Below are 14,439 nucleotides of genomic sequence, written 5' to 3' on the forward strand. Positions count from 1 at the left end.
CGGTTTCATTCAAATCTTATACCTATTGGAGACCGCTGCTATGTGTTAAACGAACTAAGAATAGGAATATTTTACTTATGATTATCTGTATTATTATGTATAGTTATGTATATAGCGAACCAAGAACAAGAAAGATTTTAATATATTTTACAAATATAATCCGGGTTTTCCTGCAAAAAAATTAAAGAATCATGCAGTATTAACTTCGAATAATTCTTCAAAATTTCAGAGCAATTTCTAAAATATTTTGAATAACTAATTATTAACAACGTGTCAGTTTGATAGAATAATAAAATAATAAGATACCAAACGTGATTTTTGAATTTTTCTCATCCAAAAAACGTGATTATTACTTTCACTTATATTTAAAATATACAGTACAGTGAAACTTCTATACAACGGGTGCCCACGAGAAAGATAATCTTGTCCGTTATAGGGAGGTATCCGTGAAAAAGGGAAATATATAAAGAGAACACAACAATGAAATAATAGAATCATTTATATGTCGTTACTTTGGCTGTAATACATCGTAAATCCGAAAAAGACAATAATACTACAATATGTATGTTCTAGGGACGTCTTGTTTCAACCATTTTTTAAACTGAAAATAAAAAAAAAACAGTTACTTATGTATACCAAAATAAGTGACCTACAAAATACTGTTTTGGAATTATGAGTTTGTTTGTACTTTCATATTTTATGACTAGTGTCCATTATCGAGAAGTGTACAATACTGATGGAAAAAATTAGTGTTCGTTGCCGGAGTGGAGGGGCTACGTACTAAAGAGATTAAAATGCATTGAATATGTATCTAGTTGGTCGGAGCCTTAATAAAATTGTCCGTCAAGAGGAGTTTCCGTTAAGAGAAGTTTCACTCTAATAGGAAGTATTACGATCGTGAATAATTTCGAATCCGTGTTTTCAACGGAAAAAAACTTGTTTTAAGATCTTCTGAGTCCAAATACCCTATCTAGCCAAAATGTCTGTGTGCATGGAGTCAGCTTGGCTGAAAATCGAAAAGTTGTACGAAACTGAAATCACGTATCTAAGTAGGTGTGTGGGATGTTACATAAATTGCTCGCTAAAATTGTCTTACCGAAATTTACACTGTATATCACATATGTATATATATTTTACATTTTTTTAAACCATTTTTTCGAAAACGGCTCCAATTATTTTCATTATTACTTCATTATATCAGTGTACAGTTAAATGGTATTTAATACCAATAAGATTCAGTTTTTATTGAAATTGTTTGAAAGGGTAGGTTTGTATTCCAAAACTGTCTTTAGGGGAGGTGATAAAAAAAAATATTTGTACCAGACTGTACAGACCTTTTAAACATGAATTACCCGCCCACTCAGCAGGGAATTTTTCCCTCTAGAGGGAATGGACGTAAGAACGTATTACTAAAGGAGTAAGAAAAAGTCCCTATTTGAAAATAATTAAAAAGGAAACTGGAGGAAACAGTCTAATTTAGTTGACCCATTAAATACTGGAGAATCTTCGGACTTATATCCAAAGAGCAGATTAAGAGTTAAATGTAGGACATTATAAGACACAGAAATATGGAATCATTAGACTTTTCATAATGTAATTTTTCAATTAAGAAATTTTATATCCCCCCCTCAAATAATTGTGGTGACATCTTATATTTGCATATACAATATATGTTAATGTGTATATAAGTTCTTTTTTGTAAAATTAAAACATTAAAATGTATATTTCCTATTAAGTAAATATAAAATAAATGCTTCATTTGTAGAGTTTCTGATTATAGATTCCAATGATTGCTTTAAATATATAATATCTAATATTTTTATTTTGTAATATCTGTAATATTTCTATTTTGTAAAATTTATTCTAATTTAATTTATAATCTTAAACACTTTCTTGAGATTGGTTAATTTTGTTAAAATAAATAATTTAATTACTATCCATTTTAGTCTCAACATATTTTATTTTTCTTAAAAGTTCGACGTTTCGGCCAATCCGGCCATCCTCAGGGACAATCTACTTAATACAATTTTGGAACTAAATGATTTAAAAACTCAACTTCATGCAGGCTATTCTGCCCTGGTCAAAACAACAATTTCTAATTAGTCAATATTCACATTAAAACCAAACTTAATTCATTTATCACAGTCACTATTTGTTAAAACTTTATCAAAACCTAAACCTATCACAAAGGTTGTGATAAAGTTTTAACAAATAGTGACTGTGATAAATGAATTTTAATTATCATTTAGTTCCAAAATTTTATTAAGTAGATTGTGTCTGAGGATGGCCGGATTGGCCGAAACGTCGGACTTTTAAGAAAAATAAAATGTGTTGAGACTAAAATGGATAGAAATTAAATTATTATTTATTTATCTAATACTGAAGATTGTCTGACAGTAGAGTTTCATATGGGAAAAAGTACAAGATTCCGAGAGTAATATCGGTCGTAAACATCAAAAGTATTAAATGTCGATAATTATAGGTTAAACTTTAACTAAAGCGAGAAGAAGTAAGCGTGAAGGGAAAGAAATTTTCCCTCTTAAAAGCCGGTTAAAATTATAAACTAACCTATATAGTTATCGTCGTACAGTCTGGGCAAGAAGTAATTGTTCCCGCCTTTTTTGGGGGAGCTGAGGAAAAGTATTACCAAAATGAGTTTTAAAAACGGAGTAATTCTACTTCTTATTAGGGAAAAAAGCTTGTTTTGCTTAGGACGAGGAAACCTGTAATATAAGATAACATGTTTTTTTCTCAGGGAGGAGGGGTTCTATACGCTCCCTCTGAATCCGCCAATGTGAGAGGACTTAAATGTCAAATTTTTAAAATTACACCTTTCAAAGTACTTTTAAACTTGTTCATTTGAAATAATAATCCATTTCTCATTGATAGTGGTGACAACAAATAGATAAATATAAACTATGAAAGAATTTGATTATTAACTAAAGCAGAAATATTTTTCCAGGATGACTATAACGTTTCTGGAAATAATAGTAGTAATATGGACGTAAAATGTGTCTTTGGAAGGATATAGGTTAAACATTAAGGACAAAAATAATTAATATAATGTTTTTAAAAATTATGTGATTTTTTTCCCTTTTATTTATTCTGTACTTCAGAATACTTATGCCGATGTTGAGGTGAGAGTTAAAAACAACGTGAATTAATTTGTAAATTGTTTATATGTTTCACACATGCACATTTTGACTGTTTTAATTTATTTTGTATTTTGGTTCAATCTATAAGTTTGTTTATTATATTTTTTATGATCTTTGTTCATAATCTTGTTTAATTATTCTACCATTTAAACTATATAATATTTGAAGAGGCTATTAGAGTCGTAATATTTTAATGGATTTATCCTTAATCCAAAATCTTTGGTAAAAAATTTATTTTTGTTATATAGTCCTTGTTGACTGATTATTTGATGTATAGTAGCCAGTCACATTGAATTGCTTCTTCTGCCCCATATAGGTCCTCAAATGATCCTCAATAGTTTAAGTGGACGATAAACCTTAATCGCAGTGGGGATTGTCGTTGGTAATAAACGTAACCACTTTATAGGATAGAGTGGTTCTTCATTAACAATATATTATTTATTCAAGTGCGTTCAGGTACAAATTAAATCACTATATAGCAGAGTTGGGCAAAAATGATTCGATTGACGATTGTATGAAACCTCTGCCAATTGTATGGGAAAAGATTGTTTCCTCACTATTTATATATTTTCTTTGTTGGTAATTGTACTTAACTATTTTTCTGGATTAGTGATTTGTCGTACGAGAATAAAATCTTCGAAACTAGCCGTTGTTGAAACATAGGTGTGTTCAGTAATTTAGTTTTTCGCATGATTAAGCAAGTGAAGGTAGTTGATAAATTTTTTTTTTCGGCTAAGACTCCCATTGGAGTCCTATTCTCTACTGTAAGAAGTGGATTGAATGTGAGAAAATCGATATGGGACCAAATAGATAAATGAGAACAGCCTGATCAATGAATCAATGAAATTTGTTTCGGTATTTGAACTTTTAGTTACTTATACATGAAACATATCGTAAGGAGAAGTATTAACATGTCGCAAGTAAAAAATTTAGACTTTCAGAAAATACATGTTTTGACCGTCGAGCATCGATTTGAATCTAGTCTTGGTCCTATAACCAGGATGTGACAGCATATTTTTCGATAAAATAGACCGGAAGTACCACTTTATGTAATCGATTTTTCATTTTCATCAATAACTGCTCTAACGATTTTAGTATATCAATTTACGATTAAATGTTCTGCCTGCTATATGCTGTAGAATTAAATAATCACAATGTAATACGCCAATGACCTTAAAGGATTGTAGTACCGGAATAAATAAATATAATTATTAGATGTTGAATATTCCGGAATGATAATAATCTTTCCAACTTCATGTTTATTTATTGCATCATGATGACGTTTCCCTTATTTTCAAGTCTAAAAGCTTAATCAAATTATTTATCAGCTATATTTTGATTTTAACAGTTACTATAATCAATCTAATTATTTTTTATTTTATGCATTGATATGTTTGAGGTGTATTCTAACAAACATATATAACTCTAAATTATAAATTTTTGCAAAAAAAAACTCGTTACTTTAAAAATTTTGTCATTGATGGAATAAATTTCTGAAAAGGTGGTCTTTCTTCTTTCTATATACGTGTTCGATATAAAGATAGTAAAATAGAAATTTTACTAACATATAGGTCATATCATCTTTTTATGGGAAGTCCATCCATACCAAATAATAAAATTATATTTTATGGAAATTGTATTTATTTACTATTGGGGGGGGGGGTGGCCCGGCGAGAAGTTCAATCTCTCTCACACACTCCTCACTTTCTCTGTACATATTCTGTAAACATAATCATTATTTATTTATCTTTTAAGGGATTGTTAAAATTATAAAAACTTTAATCATAATCTTTTTATTAATATAACATAAACATAAAAAATCAGTAGGAGCTATATAGTATCCGCAGTACCTAATCATGAATTTTCTCTTGATATAACGTAGAATTGAACACGGAACAGAGGGTACACAGTACCTGCGTTACCAATGTCGCTTCTTTTTACATATATACATTTTTAAATCAAATTTGTGATCCTCACTACCTGAGATAGGAAAGTTTAGTTTTATGTAGGAAATAAAAAAAAAATCTTGAAAAGAATTTACTTTTTGGAATTATCTTACAAAATTTCCTCTTGCGTTTTATTTATTAGGCGTCCAGGATCACAAATAGGTCTATTTCTGTCTGTATTCAAATCCTTGTTCGAGATTTAGTACTACTACTGCCAATGTGATTTTGATGAAATTTTTAGAGGTTGGTACATAGTTTGACCCGTAAAAATTTTATCAAATTCCATCTTATACTTTCCCTTACCCCTTCGCAAACGTTGACATACCTGTATTTCGAGAACAGATCCACTAATATGGGCCAAAGTTGGGAAAAGGTCGAGGAATGGTGCAATATGTCATTCATTAGCTTCCATCCTTTACATTAATTTATACAAGTGCAAAAGTACTCTTTATCTTGCTACACAGCTCCTTCAATAGATTTTATTCTCAAACTGCAAGTCATATTCATTTAAAAATGAAAATGATAAAATTTGTTCATCTTACACCTTGATATATTGGCAAGGATGTAAGGATGTAGGACTGGAGGAGAAGCTAAACTGACTAATATATGTACTTGGTATACGTTTTTTCAATGATCTACTCTAAAATAAAACAGAGAAATATGTGGAACTCAATTAAAAAGAGTTTTTTAAATTTATTAATAATCAAATAAAAAATTTAAATCACAATAGATCATTCTTCAACATCACTGAAACAGTAAGGATAATAATCATTGAAAGATAAATGTTAAGATAAATATCATTAAATGATATTTTAACAATTTTAAAAACATTAAAAAATAAAATTTGCAAATAAATCCATTTTTTATAACAAATTTTTTATAACTTTTGTACTGAGTGGTATAAAGTAAGCTTATTTTGACTAAAAAATATATATAAAAACCATAAGTAGATAAGTAACATTCCATTGTAATTATTGATGAAACTTGGTGCAATCATTTCTCAAAGACATACAATTTTTCGGAAGTAATTCGGATTTTATCTTTCGGCTGGATTTTACTCACAACCTTATAAAATTTGTTCAAAAGAGAAATGTTAAAGTGAACCCGTGGAGAAAAAAATATCTGGTATACCCACTCACAAGACTTTGCTCACTGCTGTGGTTGCGAAACGTAGTACAAATATGGCTCTACCTTTGCTGCTGTTTGTTCTATTAATTTTTTTTTAGTTTCATCAAAATTGTTAGAGCTGTTAAGGCACTACATTCCATTCTATCTATTTATTGGGTTGTAAAATAGGTTCGTAGCGTTTATCAATATTTCAATTTGATCCTCTAGGTGTTTATAAAATAATGTTTATTAGGTCAATAATGTTTACATATTCTAAAAAGGATTAGTTAAGGTGCTTTTATGCATCAGTTTCAACCAAGATTCCTTTTCTTTAAGTGGTATTTTGCTTGCTCAAAATGGGAGAGAAAAATATTCATTTTAGTCATTCAATGATTTTTTATTTCCGAAAAGGAAACTCCGCTGCACAGACGGTAAACAAAATTTGCAGTGTGTATGGTGATGATGCCTTAGGAGAAACCACCGTCCGTAAGTGGTTTGCTCGGCTCCGAACACGAAATTTTGAATTCGAAGACGCGAAGCGATCGTCCTTCAACTGTTGATGATGACCAAATTCAAGCATTGATCACAGACAACCCTCACTCTACGACACGGGATATGCAGAAACGCTTAACACATCTCATGCTAGTGTCTCATAATCGCAAAAGCATAGTTTTCCATCACGATAACGCCCGTCCTCACGTGTCTTTGCAGACTCGGAGAAATTATTGGAGTTTGGCTTGGATGTGATCCTCCATCCACCCTATTCACCAGACCTTGCTCCAATAGATTTTTAATTATTTCAGGTCCTTCAAAACTCTCTTAACGGGAAACACTTTAATTCGCTCGAGGACTCCAAAACGCACAAAGAGGAGTTCATTGAGAAAAAATCTGAGTAGTTCTGGGACATGTAATAGATCAAAATGGGTCATATCTAATGGATTAAAAAAAAAATTCATGCAAATGAATCTTAAGTTATTGGAATCACCAGTAAAAACAACTGTGAACTTATTTTACAACCCAATACTATTGGGAACAGCGTGTCTGGTCCATACACGGGCGTCGGAGGTTGAAATTCCCTCCTCCCCCCCCAAAAAAAAATACTCCAGAGATGGCATAGATATGTTCTATTTTTTTTACTAGAGAAGGGTTTGCAACACGCGAAAGCGATTAGTACTTTATTGCTAGTATGGAACTAACAAAACATGTACAAAATAAAATACGCCATAAATTTCCCTCCGATTTTTCCTATACTTATTGATTAAAAATATTTTATACAGATGTAATATCAGGCTTCATGTCTTCTGACAACGAACAATTATTAGTTTTATCTTGAACAGAATGACAGGACCCATGTTATCTTAGTTCAGAACAATTCTATCTACTACACCAACGGCCCCAAGGTTTGTATAGGTTGGTGGACTGCTGTTGAAGTTATCGCTATTTTTGTGATTTTTGAGAAATAAAATCAAAAGAAAAGAGAAGACGAAAATAATGAACGAAACATTTTCCTGTTGCTATACTGATAAAGAATATAAATTTTATTCCTGTCAGAAATACAACAGTTTACCGTAATATAATAATGTGAATGCCTAGGAGCCATGAAGGGTCATTAACTTACTATAAAGTAGTTTATGACATTTATCTTCGTAGGGGTAGTAGTTTTTATGATATTCACATATGAATATAAATTTGTCCGAACAACTATAAATCAATTTGTTTTAGCAAATTTCATGTAAATTATTACTCCTACAAAGATAATTATCATAAACTACTTTTTAGCTCATTTAACTAGCTAATGCTAAAAGACATCTGTACGTCAAATGGTTTTTGAGATTTAATTTTTCCAAAATAAATTCACTAACTGCTGATCTTTCAGTACGTCCCATACAACAATTTTATGAAGTGTAGCTTTTTTAAAGCTATATCTCGAAAACGTAAATAACTCTATTAGGGCTCATATTTTAGCAAATTTACTCTTCTTTAAATGACGCTCTCTTAGGTTTTCTTGTGTTGTTCCTACTTTTTAAGAAATAGAGCTCCGAATGAAAAATGTTTTTTTTTATCGCTTTGAAACAGCCGCCTTTTTTTATTCCCCCTACCTATACTTGGCAGACTCATCAATTTTGACTATTAACTATACATAGTTTTCATTAAAGTAATCAAAAATTGGGGTGAGATAACTGCCTTTTTTCTCATCTTGGACTCTTGTACTATAGGCTCAGTACTTTGTATGGAAGCGCTGTTAGAACAACGGTTATGCCAGGAAACGATTTTTTCAATAGAACGCTCAACCGGCAGATTTTTCCCCAATTAAGGGTACCCACTATTAGGCAATAACAAAATATGAAGCCTAATGCAATCTATAAGATCAGTTGGTCTCGGCTTTGTATTTCATCATTTTTCCTTTTATTATCCATTAGTTATTCATAAAACTCTTCAATATTTTATACTTATCCATTGTTTCTTATTTCTAATAATGAGAATTGTTTATTTTTTTTAAGTAAAGATATTTTAGAGGAAGATTTTGTAAAAAAAAAGAAAAAGAAAAAGAAAGTAATTTAAGCCCTCTGAGACTATTTCAATGAGCATAAGACCTATTTTTTAAATAATGATTTTAAGCTTTATGGAATTATCATTGAAAAAAAAATTTATAAATAATAAATTAATGTTTTTCATATTGTGGTGCAATATAAAATTCCAGTAGTAACTCTCGTCAGTCATTTAATTATCAGTCTTTGTTCACTTTTTAAAAATTTCAACCAAAATTATATTTCCAGATATTATGATTTACATATTTTTTCCGTATATTGTTCGAATACCTTATTTGAGACTTTTTGTATTATTCAATTATAACAAAATTTATCCATAAAGTTTCAAGAATTCTTTATGATTTCATTTAAATGTGAACAGATTTTATCATAAATTGATTATAAATAATCTTAAAACCATTATTAATTATGATTAGCTTACTTAAATTATAATTTAACGGTCTTACGTTATAAAATACAGGTTATTCTATCTGATATAATATTAACCTATAAAACATAAAACCAAATTAAAAAAACAATGATTTTATTGAAAGAAAATAATACTTTCAAAAGAAAGATGCTTGCAGCTATTTATGTAATAGCAAATACTAATTATATAGTTATTTTTGTCTTAGATTCAAGAACTTTAAACCAAAATTAGGATTAGAGCTTTTAAATGATTAAATTTCCTTGGCATTTAACCATTTAATCTTCAGGCATTTCTTTGTTTGTTTTTGTTAAGTAATAATATTAATAATAAAGACTTAAAGAATAATAATAATAAAACTAACCCGATGGTTCGTTGCTGATACCACCAATCGTTCTTCTCATACCTCTGACCAGCAACGCTCCTCCAAACCCAAATCTACTAAATCAGTTTTAACGCAATTCTACGTTCCTCGGACGTTTATTCGTTGTTCCAGTGTTAACTAACATTTTTGGGATCCGTTCTTTACTAAGTCCCACAACCTTATACGACGTCTTATATGCCGCAATCATTATATAAATAAACTCAAAACCTGAATTATAAATTAACTGGATGCAGTTTCCTCAAATCAGCTCAAATGTATCAGCCTTCTAAATGTTTTCGTTGACTCATTCTTTGTCGGTCCTAATATTTTATGTGATACTTTATTTTCAAAAACCTTAAGGCGCTGTTCTTTCCTCAGTGTAAAGAACTGTGGGAAGGATACTAGTTTTATAAATTCTAACTTTTAATTTTTTGGATAAAAGGTGCGAGCTAAGCAATTTCTAGATTGAAAAATAAGTATTTCCTTATTTTGTTAAGTAAATGCATTTTTAAATTGTTACTTTAAACGAACCTCAGATATAAATTACGAACCTTCCTCCACTGAACTCCATTAAAAATCAAATTTTCATGCTAGAGCTAACACACGTATAAACACATATAGAGGCAATTTTGCGAGACTTGTTATTTGAACTCAGGTGACCTCGAAATATGTATTTCGCTGAAAATTGAAGTTCTAAATTTTTCATTATCTCAATACTTTCCCTCATTGTATTAAGTGAATTTCGTAGTAAGTGAAAGCTTTGAGATCTTGAAAAATTTAGAATTTAAATTTTCGGCGAAATATGTTTAGTTTGTTCCGTTTCTGAATATTTTGTCAAATTTAGGCGCTCGGTCGTAAAACATAGTATCTGAAACATTTTACGGATTGAATTTTCTGGAATTACTGTTTTTTTTAGGATTGATTTCATGTATTGTTGAATAAATCTTTAGGAACTTAGTTTGATTAAGATAAAAAGGTCGGGATCAAGTTACAGTAAGTGGCTACTGGTTGAATATAAAACATCGTAATTAAAAACCATTTTAATGTTGTAAAATTTTTCATTTTGTCTGTTACCATGTGTTACGACTCATTTTATCCGGACCTGCGGGCTCCCACCAATAATCCATAATGGGTACAATTACTATAGGTTTACGATTCGTTGAATCTTAACTATAACAATGAAGTGATATTTTCCTGTGGGGCAACGTAATTACTTTTAACTCAAACTGGTATTGAAAGATAGTGTATACAGCTTTACCTTTAACATGTGCATTGAATAGTCTTACGTGATAACATTATATTATTTATATGAATGGGCATGATATCACTTAAATTTCTAATAAATTAAAGAGAGGAGGTAAACATATTTAATGCGAGAGTTCTCGCAGGGGTAGACTTGAATGAATATATATATATATAAAACGAGTTATAGAAAACCTAATATATAAGTTTTGACCGCAATAGCGTTACTATGGACATATTTACAGTAGGCATTGTTTATTTTATTATTATGCTAATATATGATAAGATTTATTATGTATTTGACTGATAAGCGACACCTGACGCCGCAGGAGGGGCGGTAGGGGCCCGGCCGTGGAGGGGGTAGTGCCGGGCCCCAGTCGGCACCCAGCCAGCTTCGCGGAGAGTGGGCCGAGTGTTGTCACGTTCAGCTATGACTTCATCTTCTTCGCAACCGGAGTTCTCCGGTGCGGCTTCCAGGCAGCCCGAGAAGTGCTCCTTGGACGAGAATCATTGCGTCAACCTTGCGGACATCCTCGTGTCTTTTTCGGCACCCATTTCAGAGGAGCACGCCTGGGCCCTTTGCTACCAGTGCGCTAAGTGTTTCCGAAACGCCTTGAAGACCGACCCTTCGCGGTGCAAGAATGTGACAGAGCTGTCGGATGTACTTATTCACAGAGATGGACACGTTCACTCGAATACTATCTTCAAAGGTGGAGGAAAGGAGGATTACGGTGAGTGGACGCCGGCTTAGTACATAGTTAAAGTATTACTGTATGGTAAACTAGCACTAATGTTTATTAGATCGTTAAGAAAAACTATCTGCTTCAGTTCCTTATAAAATAGAAGAATAAAATAATTTCATAAATTATCCAAACCCAATATTAATACTATGATATAAACTCGATTTTTGCATAGCGAAATTTTACAAATTTCATAAAATCTCACATTCTACATGTGTTCTTGTACCATCCTAGTTTTAAGTAATTCTCCAAAGTTTTGCAAGATTTGTGTAATTTAAAAAATATATAAATTAATTAATTTTATAATGTATTAATAATACATTTGACATGCTTAATCCTTTTGAAACTTTATTCTGAGGAAGTCACCACTCTTAATTTTTAAATTTATTTTTTGGCAGTAAGTCTTTTTGACACTGTTGAAATAACAATCTTTATTAAGGACTTGACATGTTTTAGATATATTTTTATTATTTTACTAGTTATGCTCGTCATTTTGAAAAACTACTGAGCATTTATACTACAATTTTTATGGGTTTGTCCTGTTTTCACTATTATAGAAACTCGTTTAAAAAAGATTTCTTGTTTATTTTTCATGAAATCGGAATCTTACGATTAAGTGAGGGTTTTATTGAGAAAAAAATACAAGAAAAAATCTTTGGAGGATTTGAAAACCGAAAAGTTTGAAAAAAAAAATTGGAATTGAATCGAATTAGTTGTAATTGAAAATTAAATAATCATCGGTATTGGTATGTAGTTACAGGGATTTGTTTGTGGTAAATTATTAAAAAATTAATTAAAACATTCGTGCACTAGTTTCACTGCTGAAATTCCGTTTTCAGAATGAAAACGTTGAAAAATGTTTTTTTTTTTGTTTTTGTTTTATTTTAATACCATAAAATAATAAGGATGGCTATATTCGCTGTATTGAACGTCATGGACCTTAATTCGAAATTTATCAAATAAACTTTTCCAACTTTTTAAAAATGAAAAAGTTTCTTTCAGTTTTAATTGACGAGAAGAAGGATACAGGATACTCAGGAAAGAGCTATACATGAGGAAAGTGATCGCACGAACTGTATTTATAATTAGAAAATAAAAGTTTATACTAGAACAATATTTTAATTGTTAATATATTATAACTAATATAAAATGTTAGGTCAGTTCTAACATCATTCAGCTGCCGGCTGTTTACATCATGTGTACCATATCAGTTCTCTAATACGCCAGACCACAGATAAAAATTATATTTTTAGTGAGACCTTTTTAACTGTGTAATATAAAATAAAACAGTTATGAAGATTACAAACCATTTGCACCTTATACCTACCTTACGAGCATGGACCGTGATCCTCTGATGTAGATCAAGTCCATTTTCCTCTATCGCAAACTTTTAAAGTGTACAGGTCGCTTCTGGTGAATATAATTAAGACAATTTATTTGTTTCATAATTTAAAAAACATGTTTATTAAAATTTAATATCAACTAATTTAATTTTAATTTACAATTTTATATAATTCTTAAAATACTCTTAGCTAAACCATATCTTATGATAAACTGTTCAAGTTCGCCTAAATTACATGTTCTAAGCCCCCAGTCCTTCTTGAAATCTGTTATTTTGTTTAAATAAATGTTCTTATACCATCGTCCCCAATTTCTCACTATGTCGTAAATTACTGAATTGTGGTCCTTTAAGAATTTTTTTAAAGAAAATAATTTCCATTATTTCAATGACAAATTTTAGATAACAGTGATTAAAATAAAAACGAATTTAAGCAGTTTAAACTTATAATCTTAATAAGCTTTATCATACTTGGTGGATTTATATTGATGACTCGCCAAAATAGTTCATAACGTCTGCTAAGTACATGCGTCAGAAAAAAAGATTTTCCACAATTTCTATATTCTTTTTTTCTTCCCTTTTATCGCCTTATTTTCTTTTTGATTTTTTTTTTTTTTTTGGAAATAGTAATTTTTCTACGTATTTCTATTGAGTACGTAATTACCTCAAGTTTAATGATTTTGTCATTTGAATATGAAATTTATGAGAAGGACCGCTTTTGAAACATGCTAATCTGGGGCATTAATGTTTTATATGCGTAAAATACTGCGATTGGCGAAATTTGTAAAAGATTTGTACTAGGATATATTCACACAAATTTCAGCTAAATTGGACGAACCGTTTTCGAAATATTGGTATATCAAAATAAATAATAAGTTTTCGCATACGGAACCAAAATATCTAAATTTGGACGACATTGGAGGAGCCATGTTGAAAATAGATAAATTGGTGAACAGAATCTAATAAAAATGATTCTACACACATTTTGTTCTGATTCTCTAATTTTGACAAAATGAGACCAACCATTTTCGAAGCATAGATATTCCAAGGAAAATAAGTTTACGTTTGCGTAACTCAAAGAATTGTGCGAAATCTGATACTAATATCTGGAAGTTGTACTGAATCTTATGCCTGAAAGTTGCGTTCAAGTCGGATTAACGGTTCAATTAATTATTAACGAATTCAAATTTGACGATATGAAAGTTGTGCCTTGCTGAATAAAACGTAAAATTTTCATGAAAATGTCCGATTCTAAGGATGTATATCCATCCTATTCAAATATTTGATCATGGTTTTAAGGCCTTGTGCACTTATGCTGCCTCTTCAAATAGTCAAGGGCTGAAAATCTACCTCGTGGATTTTGTATTTTTTCATTTCCAGGCTTGAGGTATTTATTAATGACTTTTCGTATGTTTTAAGATAAAAAAGGATAAAAAGAAGGATATTAATGACGGAGCTGTACTCATATTTTTTTTTTCCGAATACATCAATAGTAATATCTAAATCACGTTGAGCCTTTTGAGACTAACGCTTGATAAAATATACTTAAATTTTTAATAAACATTTTTAGTGATACCAATGGTTAGTTTCT

The sequence above is a fragment of the Halyomorpha halys genome, unplaced genomic scaffold (assembly GCF_000696795.3).
Source record: "Halyomorpha halys isolate HHAL.00 unplaced genomic scaffold, Hhal_1.1 Scaffold173.1, whole genome shotgun sequence".
Classification (NCBI taxonomy): Eukaryota; Metazoa; Arthropoda; class Insecta; order Hemiptera; family Pentatomidae; genus Halyomorpha; species Halyomorpha halys.